This window comes from Delphinus delphis, chromosome 10 (genome assembly GCF_949987515.2).
Source record: "Delphinus delphis chromosome 10, mDelDel1.2, whole genome shotgun sequence".
Taxonomy (NCBI): Eukaryota; Metazoa; Chordata; class Mammalia; order Artiodactyla; family Delphinidae; genus Delphinus; species Delphinus delphis.
In genome coordinates this window covers 54,901,076-54,913,766 of record NC_082692.2, presented here as the reverse complement: position 1 = coordinate 54,913,766, position 12,691 = coordinate 54,901,076, and positions in this window count along the sequence as shown.

The window sequence follows — 12,691 nt, the reverse complement described above, 5'->3', positions numbered from 1 at the left end:
AGTTTGTGACAGCAGGAACCTCAGGAGAAACCAGGGTAGAAAATTAGAGCCTTCTCTGATGTCTTCGCGTCACCAAATATTTACTGAGCTTCTGTGGCCAGTACTGCATTATGAACTGGGGATACAAGAATGGCTAACAAGTCACTGCCCTTGAAAAACTGAGGAAGACAAAATAAAATTTACTCCACAGTCTGGAAAAAGCTGCAAAAACAAGAGGGAAGCACCCAGAGCATGTTCTTTGGAGACAGGGGTACTGGGATGCCTTCCCAGATAATGACAATGCCACAGGGTAGCCAGTCAGCCACTACCTCTGTGAGTTTATGTGAAGGGAAGAGAGAAAGCAATGGTGCATTCGAGACTTCCTCAAGGAGCTTGCACCTTAATGGGGTTTATACCACACACACATCAACGACTTAGGGCAATTTCAAGGCAGCAGGGACAGTGCAAATTGACTGAACAAGCGAAGAACTGAAGTCCAGAGGGGCCCCAGATAGAACCATCGGAATGAAGGGGGACGAATGTGTCTCCACAGAGTGAAGTTTTGAATCCAGACATCATACATGGATGGAAAGAGATTGGAAAGTAAAGTGAACATAGAGTGAACTTTCATACTTTAAAAGTGAATGTAAGTTGAACAGACAGCTTTCATATGGAATAGCACCCCCACCCCCATCTCTGGAGGTGTGTACTTGAACAGAAAAGACAATATCTGGAGGAAGGGATGTAGGAGATGAGACTGACTTGATTATTTCCTGTCAACAGCGTAATGGGCCACACCATGCTGAGGACTCTTCAAATTTTGTTCCAAAATTCAGGCAACATCTTCACCCTCACTCATCAGACCTGTTTCCTTCAAATTTTGTTCCAGAGGGTGGCTCCAGGTCTCACTCCCTTGCTTCAGTCAGAACCACTATTTTTTTTTTGTTATGTTTTATAGACTTCAGTTTTATTAAGGTTCCAAGTAAGACGTTCGAAATCTACTAAAAACGAAATCCTCCACACTGGACCATGATTGTGTGGTCCCTTGGGGCAGAAGGACCTTCTGTTCACCATCTGTGCCAGCATGGAGCCTGTCCTGGGGGAGATCTACAGTCCCCATCCTAGGAGCGCAAGGGCAGGCCTGGGCACGTGGAGCTCTGTGAGAAGTCAGAAGAATGGAAAACATAGGATTTGCACCAATTCCTTAAAAACACTGGTCATGCTTCTCAAAATGTTTAATAAAGGGGAGCGTCACTGTCCTCAGCCAGACAGAGAGAACCCTTCATAAACAAGGTTGCCACTTGTAAATGCATTTCCTCCTCACAAATTACCAGCAAGATGGGCTTCCTGCGGGGCAGCTCTCAGGATCTGAAAGGGACTAACAGTTGTGTCAGGAGAGCTCTCCCTCTAATAACAAGCTACTTTAATCATGTTATAGTTGTTTGAAGAAAATAGGCTGAGACTCACTAAAGTGAATCCTATAACAACTCCCTACAAATGATAGCACTGCAGCCTTTTCTTCCCTTTCCTGAAATTCTCTTTCAAACCCAAACAGAACAACACTGCACATGTGTAACAGTTTAGGGATATAAAAGTAAAAATATGTAATCAAACACCCCTCTGGATGCCCTCCTTTAACTGCCCTGGGTGGAGTTAGCTGCTCCCACCTCCGAGTTCCCCTGGCTGTGGAGAAGTTCGTGGAAGTCTGCCTCTATGGAAACAGCTGCCTCGGTGGAAGCATCACCCCTGTGGGCCTGAAGCCCAGGATCCCGTGTTGCGCTTGGGGCCACTGTTGGTCTGTAGGACCAGTGTTGGGAAGAAGAGCTGGACAGAAAGCAGGCGGAGGGCCAGGAGAAACCGCGGCCCATCACGTCCTCAGCATTGATTCATCACCATGTGTGACCACCAGGACCTTCTCAGAGTGGTACCCTCAGCTCTGGACAATTAAATGTATGTGTCGGGAGGTTAGGAGAGAAATCTTCACTTAAAAGTAGATGATGTGAATCAGCAGCAAGCTGATCGAAGACAGATCATGAAAGGGAGAGAAAAAGAAAGCTGAGGATGGGACAAAGGAGACAGTGTCTAGACAGGTTGGCTGAGCCAACTCAAAGGACACACCAACACCAAGGAGAGAGCTTCAGGGAGGAGCCATGTTCAGCAGAGTCACACGCATAGGGATGGAGTGAGGCCATGGCCAGCCGGGCCAAGCAGTGTCTGCAGCTAACTTACCACTCTGGTTCTGGATCTGGGGTTCTCAACACATTCCTTCCAAAACCCAATATGAAGCAGAACCTTGCTGAGAAAAGGCAGCAATGTGGAATGTTTGAGTTTAGACCCACTGAATTTCACTATAAATCTCTGATTCTGAAGAAAAAGCATTCAAAAAGTGGCCTGATCTTTTCCAGTAAGTCAGTCCATTGCTGTTTATGCTGAAACTCCATGTAAAAAGTCTCTGAACCACATTTCTGAGTTCAGCTAAATTAAACACACACACCCCCACATAAACACACACACACACACTCTCTCTCATATGTATGGATATACGTACCCACATACAAATATAGAGAATGTGATTTTTTTCAGCCATAATATTCCTCATTCCTTCATCATGCTGTTAAGATCATTTGGTTCTAAAATAAGAAAGCACTAAGTATCTATTTGAATGGTTTTCATAGACTTTGAAAATCTCCTCTAGGGTGTATTTTAAAATCATGCATGCATCCACAGGTTATCTCTTTTCCTGCTTGATTCCCAGTTGAACTTTTGTGCTCCTAGGTATGTTCTTCCATAATTATAAAACAATCGAATTCGTGCTCTGCAATTCAGTTTAGCCAGTCGTTTAAAAAATCCTGTAAATAACAAACATCTTAAAATAAAAACCAAGCATGAGTTTATTCCTCTACCAACTGCCCTTTTGGGCTTTATCTAAAGAAGTGACAGAGACTTGCACCTAAACCTCTAGAGAAGGGTTTACTAATCCAGAACCACACCTTTTGAAATGTTATGCTCTCCTCTCTCCTGCCATCTGCAGCAGGATCCCTCTGCCTCACTGATGTCCAGGAGACTTCCTCTAGCGTATTCACTACACCTGGCATAGTCTCAGCAAGAGGGTAGATTCTTAATACATGTTAGCTCTCCTACATATAGTCACTTTATTTCAAGCATTTGATTTGTTGGTCTACAGATCCTCCCATCTGCCTGCTTTAATAAAGAGAGAATTGGAGTTATATTAACTTTTTCTTTATAAAATTTTATTAGGAAAAGTTAAGTATAAAAAACACCTATAACCTGTTTGGAATTCAAAAATCTAAGTTTTTGTTATAATTTTGCATATTTTAGAATGTAAGACATAGAAACGTGACTAATAAAATGAAAGTCCTTTTTGTACTCCCTTAGATTCCATATATGATTTGCCTATTATATACCAAATTCCCCTAATGAGTTATTTTGTTATTGGGCTATCCATTTAGACTTACTGACCAAATTCTTTTAACTGTTCCTCCACCAGTGCCATAAGGCTTTAATTACTGTATCTTTATTTTGAGTTTTGATATTTTTGCTTTTTGTTACATTTTTTTAACCTTGAATTGCTATTCCTGGATAATACTGTCATGTGACTTTTAGAATTAGTGATATTGACTATATGGATGAATTTGGGGAGAATTTATATCTTTAACATATTGAGTTATTTCATTCATGAACAAAGCTTACCTTTGTCTTTATTCATGTATCTTCATTTATCGTTTATCTCCTACAATAACACTGGACAATTTCTGCACTAAGGTCACATTTGTCTTTTATTAGATATGTTCCCAAGTACCTTATGATTCTTGTTCTTATTGTGAATGGGAACTTATCGGTTCTTACACTCCATGTAGATAAACACAACACCTGTACAAACTTGTTCTGCCTTTTTATTTCTAATCCTTGCACCGCCCACTCCCCTACCTGCCGCCCCATCTTACTGAATTGAGTGGTGCCCTTTCAAATTAAACTATTTTCTGATCTTCAGGTAAGATGCCTCCTATGTGGGTGTCTCTGATGACTGCTGCTCAGGTATTTTGTCGTCTTTGTCTGTGAGCTTATTTTCTTTTTCTTTTCTTCCTTTTTTTTTTTTAGTATGGTAATTTCGCCTGTATTTCTTTCTCATTACTTAGGAACATTTTTTTTTTTTTTTTTTTTTTTTTGCGGTACGTGGGCCTCTCACTGTTGTGGTCTCTCCCGTTGTGGAGCACAGGCTCCAGACGCGTAGGCTCAGCGGCCATGGCTCACTGGCCCAGCTGCTCTGCGGCATGTGGGATCTTCCCGGACCAGGTCACGAACCCGTGTCCCCTGAATCGGCAGGCAGACTCTCAACCACTGCGCCACCAGGGGGGCCCTATTTTTAAAAAGTTTTTAATGCAGTATAGTTGATTTACAATGCTGTGTTAGTTTCAGGTATATAGCAAAGTGAATCAGTTATACATATACATATATCCATTCTTTTTTTTTTTTAGATTCTTTTTTCATATAGGCTATTGAGTAGAGTTCCCTGTGCTATACAGTAGGTTCTTATTAGATATCTATTTTATATATAGTAGTGTGTATATGTCAATCCCAATCTGTGAGCTCATTTTCAACCTGAGTCCCCTTCTGTGTGGGTCTTAGGTGAGTTTTAGCTTGTGCAGACATTCCTATTGGAATGTTGGAGTTACATTCTGAGTTATTTCTCCTCTGGCTTTTATAGTTTATAGGTTCTGGACAAGTTTTTGCATCAGTCTCTTTGTGCTTACACATCACAAAGGTTTTAAAGATTTTGGGTCTCCAACATCCTGGGATCCAGTCTAGAAACTTTGCTTTCTTGCTGCTTGCTCTGTTTCTACCCATGTCTCAGGGCGCTCACCAGCCCCTGGGTCTTATCTTTGAGCTGATCATGTGAGCTTCACAGATGGGGACACACTGCGTGGCTCCCAGATTTTTTTTTTCATTGAAGTATAGTTGATTTACAATGTTCTGTTAGGTTCAGGTGTACAGAAAAGCGATTCAGTTATATATATATATATATATATATATATATATATATATATATGTGTGTGTGTGTGTGTGTGTGTGTGTGTATTCTTTTTTAGATTCTTTTCCATTATAGGTTATTACAAGATATTGAATAGAGTTCCCTGGGCTAGACAGTAAATCCTGTTATCTATTTCATATACAGTAGTGTGGAAACTATATAAAATAGTTAACCAACAAGGATCCCAGATTTATTTATGCGGGGAGCTCACGGAGGAGTCAGGGTCTTGGCTATCATAGCCCTACTGACTCCCATTATTTTTTTAAATGAAAGCAGCCTCTAAGGCTGGTTTGGTTACTCTGACAGACCACGCGATTTTAGTTTCACTCACAAATGAAAGATTTTCTCTGTAACTTTCTGGCACTAGCAAAAGGTCTTTTCTTAATGTTGAGCATAGCTTTCTACTTTACATTTTAAAAATATATTTCACTAGCGTGTGTGTGTGTGTGTGTGTGTGTGTGTACTGTTTTGAAGAAAGATTCTCATCAAACATCAGTTTCTTTCAGAAAAGAAAATAATCTAGCGCAAGGGAAAAACGTCCAACAGCAGAGACAACAGGTACTTCGTGAGAGCACTGCAATCTTTCTCATTGAGTGGAGGTGGGGCAAGCAAAGAAAAAGACCGGGATATTTAAAGACTTGATGCATAATTTATGTGCAGGGTTATTTTTGCAGGCTGTTGTAATAGCAAAGGAGATGGGAAGGCATCAGCAAAAATCAAATGAAAGTGGAGCTTTGATTAATCTCAAAATAAGTCCCCAAGAAAGAAGCCCCATGAATTCCATAGTTCCTCCCTCAACAACTATGGGCAGGTGTGGCTATTTAAAAGCCTCACAGAATTGTGAGGAAAAAAAAACCCATTTGCCCTTCAGGTGAGGTCACTGTAAATGTCAGCGTTCGCCAGCATCCGTAATCTGCAGGGTGGAGATGGGGCAGTTTGAAGCAGAAAACTGGAGCTCTTTCCCCCAAAAGCTAAAGCTTGATGAGTGCTATACATTTATTACAGGCAGTGCCACAAATAATTTGTTGGTAAGTAATAAAAAAACTTATTCAGCAAGGTTGTAAAAATAGTCGACAATGATCATCCCTTGTGATGCAACAGATGAGTTACAACTGGGCTCTCAGCAACAGCTATCTGTTGAGTGCCTGCTGTGTGCCAGGCCCTGCTCTAGGCTCTGGGCATTCGGCAGTGAACGAAGTTCCTCTACATTCCGTTCTAGCTGTGGAGGATAGATGATAGGCAAGTAAACAACTCTGTGAAAAACATAATTCTGGGAAGTGGTAAGTGCTATGAAGACATTAAAATCGGATGACTAGATAGTGAGTTTCTAGATGAGGAGAGTGGCCTCAGCCAAGGCAGACAGAAGAGGTTGCTTTGGAAAGGAGTCATTTGACCTGAGTCCTGCATTATGGGAAGAAGGGAGGAAGGGAGAGGAAGAATTCTACGCAGGAGGTAGCAAGGCACAGGCCCTCAGACCAGAATAAACTGAGTTCTAGACACTGAGAGCAGACCAGTGCAGCTGGAGTGTATGGGAGGAATGGGCAGACAGCATGGTATAGTGTGATGGAGGACATGCATCTACTTGTCTAAATAAGACATGTATATACAAATCTGGGTTTTAAGGGTGAAGCATAGAGTTTATTTATTAAATAACTGGAGGAAGGGTGGTGGGTATTCAGAAGCCTTTATATACTATTCCTTTAAATAGTAACGTTCCCTACCCACCTAGAAGGGAGGAATGTAATTCATTGTGTACATGTCATTTTGATAATAGTTTCTTGTTTTATTTTCCAGGGCATGGTATTGAGGCTCAATGAAGTTAAAGGACTGCTCAAGGTCATAAAGCCAGGACTGGTCCACAAGCCTGGCAGGTGTCAGTCCCCTCATGGAAGGGGGCTATGGCACAGGGGGCAACTTCCCCTGCCCCAGCTCACAGATGGTAAGCCTCCTACTGGGCATGACAGCACAGCCCCTTTAAGCTTTGTAAAGGAAGCTGTACTTATGAAGGCAGAAACACACCAGCAGTGCCCATGACATTTGCAAAAGCCTCACATTTCTACTGTAAATTGTCCTTTCAACAGGATAATTTCAAAAAGATGAAGATATGAACAACAGTAGTTGTCCAAACAAGGAATGCACCAAGTGCTGGGCTAAGGACAAAGAAGATATGTCTCTTTAAGAATTCACTCATGAAAAAAGAAGTGCTTGGTGTTTGCTGAAATGACACCACAATGTGTGAGAACAAGAGCAGTTCGAAAGTTATTTGACAATTTCAACAGTTTTAAAAATGTTCAGTCCTTTGACCCAAGAATTTTGCTCCTGGGAACATAAAAAAATTTGAAAAACTGTAAGAGTGTTACTTACACATGATTATATCATTTACGGCACTATTTATAATGCATGAAAATAAAACAGAATGGAATATTCCCAAACAAAGGCAAATGGTAGATTGACCATGGAACAGGCTCTTGATGAGTTATTGCACTGACATTTAAATTAATCCTTATGAAGATGAGACAGCTCCATGAAAAATTACCTAAAATGTAATATTTAGCTGAATAAAGCAGAAAAGGAAAGAATGAGCTAACCTTAATAACACTCTAAAAAATGTGTCAGCACATTTAGAAGACCAAAAACGAACAAGCAGAAAATGTTAAAACTGGCAGTCTGTACCTATGTTGCCATTTCAAGAAGTTTCTTTTGATGCCCTGCTTTTATTTTTTTTGTTGTTGTTTGTTTGTCAAGTTTCTTTATGGTAAAATGATTCTTTTATCCCTATTTCCATACTCTGTGCTCTTTGGAAGGAAATCACTATGCCCACAGCCCACCCTTTTTTTTTTTTTTTTTTAATGTGGGCCCTCTGGTGTGAGGTCACTCCTGCCTGGTTCCCACCCCCTTTGTGATGTGGGCCTTCTGGTGTGAGGTCACTCCTGCTTTGTTCCTCAGCTGTTTATGATGGGATGCCCTGCTTTTTATTTTATTTCTATAATAAATAAAACACATTCTAGCAAATAATTTGTTTGGAGACCTGCTTTCATCTTGGATGTTGGAAATGACATCCTCCCATCACAGTCCTGTCTTCTGTCCAGTGGTCATCCTTGCTCAGAGCTGTGGGGCAAGGGGAGAGGAGGCAGCAGGAAAGGGAGTTGGAGGGGGGCCTCTGCATGGTCTGCTCTTGCTCAGAATCATGGACGGATGCCGGTGGCAGAAAAACTTGAACATCTTCTGATGGAGGTCTCCCATCCATGTCCTGAGAAACCTTCCTCCCTGAAGAGTACAAGGGAGATGCTGTCATGACAAAGGGTTGCAGATGGTCTGAGATGGCAAACCTTCCATTTGCAGCCTTTGGAGAAATAAAACTCGATGCCAGAAGAACTGTCAGATGTAATGGGCCAACAGAATGGCCATGGAAGACGTTTGTTTCTTTGGCTTAGAGGCACCCAAAATAATTGCACTTCTTCTTTTTCTCTAGTTCATAGTTATTGGCCCCGGTGGGGTGAACAGTAAAAAGTAACATAAAATCCCTAAAGTTCTGAATGCCTCACTTGCAATTGTTAGTAGATTTATCTTCCTAATGATCTTCCCATTGATATAGCTGTGAAAACACACACACACACACACACACACACACACCCCCAATAAAACCTTGCAATGTACTGGTAATGGGCTACATTCTTGTAAAAGTTTCCCAAAGGGATTGAGAAATGTTGGCAGTTCGCTCATCCCTAAGCATCTCTAAATGAACAGCACGTCAAAGCAAGAGAAAATGAGAAGGGCTTTTACTTCCCCCCATCACATATCCTTACGTTAGAAACTCAGGGTCTGTGCTGCTGAACATATCACCTGCCTGAATATCCTTCCTCTCACCAAGCAGCAACCTGAGCCATCCACAGGCATTTGCTCCTTCCCTGAACTCCTCCCCTGGCCCAGCTGTACCACCCTTTAACATATCTGGCAGAGACAACTCTCAAGAATGTGAAGCAAATGAGGGTGAGAAAAGGAGACTAACCAGTGCCTGCTGGGAGAAGCAGCAGCAGCAGCGGGGGTGACAGGAAGCCCACTCTCCCTATACTGCTTCTTGCATACAATTTTTATAATTACCTCAAGGTAAGTCAACTTTCCAATAGCCAGGGACCATTCAAGAGAAGACTTGGTTCAGTAGCGCTGCCCTAGATATGGGTCAACATTTGTCAGGAGCTGTGCTCAAACCCTTGCCCTCAGTTGACTGCGCTGACCGATTCTAAGAATACTACCAGGGAGATGGTGATAGGAACCGTGGGAAACACATACACCCCACATGTTAGAAAATGCTGGCCCTGCTCAGAGCTCTCTTCATCCTATCTGAAGACAAAGAAATGCAAGTTAATGCTCAGAGAGAGAGTCTCTCATGTAACAGAAGGGAGTATGTTTCCTGGATTTAAAGAGGAAAGGTGAATTTGTGAAAAGTATTTACTAAGGGGACCAAAAGGAAAATTTGGATAACATTTACTCTTTGTTCTCACTAATGTATGTGATAGTATTGTTTATAAAATTAGAGATTAGGAGTAGAAAGTTACAAATAAACGTTTAAGAATTAGGATGACCTTAACTTCATGTTGGCAAAACTGGAAAACACTGCAATGGATCAGTGCCTTTAATATACTGGGAAAAAGGACTTCCCACCTAGAATATCTACCCAGTCATAAAGGTTTTGTTACATATGCAAAGCCTCAAAAAGTGAACTTCCCATACTGTGTTTCTGAGGAGGCTGCTAGTACTCTAAACAGAGAAGAACCGTGAAAACCTAGTCTTTGGGATGCCTTGAATGGCAGGGTGTGGGAGATGTCTTTCCTGCCTCTAGCTCTACACACCATTCTTTTCCTCTGAACTTTACAATCATTGGATGCAACACGCCACCACTATTTTCACTGCACTATTTCCTGCACAATAGCTTTCTGAGAGTTTCAGTCTCTAAAAAGGGGAGGGAGGAAATTTTAGATCTTTCAAAAAGCAGCAACCCCTTTGGATCAGCAACTTCCTGCCTAGAAAAGTATCTCATGGACTCCTCACAGCAGGCTGTACACACAAATGTGTGAGGACCAACACTGCAGCACTGAACTGGTGAAAACCTGGGGGCCCAGTGTCCATCACTGAGTGATCACTGGAGTAATTCCACAGAATGAAATTCTATGTAACAATGAAAAATGAAGGAGGTGCATGCATAGAACTGACCCAGCAAAATGTCCCCTGTTTATCAGAAGCCAGAGTTGCAGAACTGTAAATGAAACGTGCCAGAACGCTTCCGCTGCTGCTGCCCCTCTCCACCCTGTCCTAGGGCCCTGGGGACTGACCTGTTCTGAGGACCTCAAACTACATCTCTGCCCTCTGATTCTGGTTGGAACTCAGAAGAGGCAGGAGGGAAGAAGCAGAGGGTAGACTTTTATTTCCCCGGTTCTCTGTCTGCAAGCTGGCTGGGTCCTGTGACTTGGGCCTCTGTGGGGTGTACCTTCTCTGTCTTCAGGTCTGGAACCACTCCCTTGGTTCTAGGGAGGTGAAGGCGCCTGCTGTTAAAGCCCCAGGGGACTGCAGTTTCCCTGCACTCATGCTGCTACAACTTTATACCTAATTCGAATATTAAACTCTCCTCACTTTGTGTGAATTTGAGGGTGTTATTTGTTTCATGTTGCGACGCTAACTGGTACATATAATACAATCCCATTTTTACAACAATGCTTTTCATGGTCAGTTATCTGGAAAGATGAAACCAAACTATAAACAGTTGTAAACTCTAGAAAGTAGATTTGGGAGAAGAAAGAGAAGGGACTATAACTTTTACATTATCTACTCCTGTATTTTTGGAATGTTTGTGATGAATCTATGTTACATTATATTGTATATTTATAAAATGAATTATAAATTTATTATAATAAACTAATAACTTAAATAGCAAAAAACCCCACCCAAATACAGAAAATAAAATCAGTACTTAAATTTCTGATCAATAGACCTGGGGTTTCTGAACCACAATCTAGTTACTGAGAAAGAGCTCATTTACCCTAGCTGATTTCATGTCAGCAGGTTTATATATAGGGAGTAATGGGCTTCTGAATTCATTAAAATATGTGTTTCAAAGCATTTACTGATGTTTCCGGATATAATGGGGGCCCAATGAGGCTTGATGAATGAGATTACTGTATCTCATGATTTAAAGTTTTACTTATATTACATCATATACCAACTTCCTTAAGATTTCAGTAACTAATGCTTTTATTTCATTTTCTGGAAAATTTTTTAAAGCATATTCCATTACAGCATAATATCTGAGAATTAAGTTATTTTTATGCTGTGCCTGTACTTAATTGGTAGGTTTCAGTTCTCCACATGGAAATTTCGTTTTGTGTCAGGACTTTGGAATTGGAGGTTTTGCTACTTCAAAATATAGCACTTCCTTTGGGAGTTGGGGCCACTATAGTAAAGCCAAGTGGGACACAAGTTCAAGTTATTTTCCAGGAAAACCAAAGCATGTAAGAATGTATTTTTGACTTTTAGAATTTTACTCCCATGAAATCAACACATGTCTAATAAATAGTATCTTTAATTAGTAAGCTTTCTATTGAAGACAAATTTGATTTTAAAGAAGCTATACATTTGAGATAATTTATTCTGAATTTTGTCTCACCTCCATATTTGCTAAGATAAGCATATATGTCCCCACTGGAAGAACCTGATGAGAGGGCATAATCTCCACAGGAGTATTAATTCGGGTCCCAGGAAGCAGCATTCAAGTGCACAAGAACATAAGACAATGTTTTAAGAACGTCTCATTCATTCCTCAGTAACTTAACAAGCGTGTTGCACAACTTTGACCTGAGGGATATCAAGGTAGAGACAAGGGCTTGTCCCTGAGAAGCTCTAATCTAGTTGAAGTAACAAGGCACATCTAGAGAAGCAGGGCTTCTAAACCTGAGGAGTGCAGAGACCGCTTTGCAGGAAAACAAAGTATTTTAGACCCCGCAGGTTGATATAAAATGGTTTATCATAATGTTATCTACAAAAGTATAAACAAGTAAAGCTATTTAAAATTTTAATACTTCTTAAAATGATGACTTTCTTCATATAAAAACCAAATTAAATAAAAAGAAAACTACAAATTAAAATACATGAAATTAACATTAAGGTAATGGGAAACATGGTTTTGTAGAAACCACACTGACACACATAGAATGAACTTGAACCACTGGGCTATGTATGGTTCATTTTTCTATTCAGGTCATGGTTTTTTCATTCTTGTGGGCTGAGTGATGACTCAGTTCTCATATAAGTACTATGGAACTTTTCACCCACCCACCCCCAGTTTGCCATCTCCCTATTTGCCTTCATGTAGCTTGAAAGCATCTTTGAAGAATGACGGCTGCCTCTACTATTTCTTTGATATACCACTGTTAAAATAGAGCTCAAACATCAACTGAGGCATGGAAATTGTGTGCAGATGGTTAGATGAAAGGTGTTCCAGTAATGAAATACTTAATATTTACAAATGTTTATAAAACATAACTTAAAATATCATTGAGAAATTTAAGGCTGGAGTATATACCCACAATCCTCTTCAGGAATCCATAGACCCCTGTTTAGGAAATTCTCATAGATAGAATATAAATTAAACAAAATATAACAATATAACTT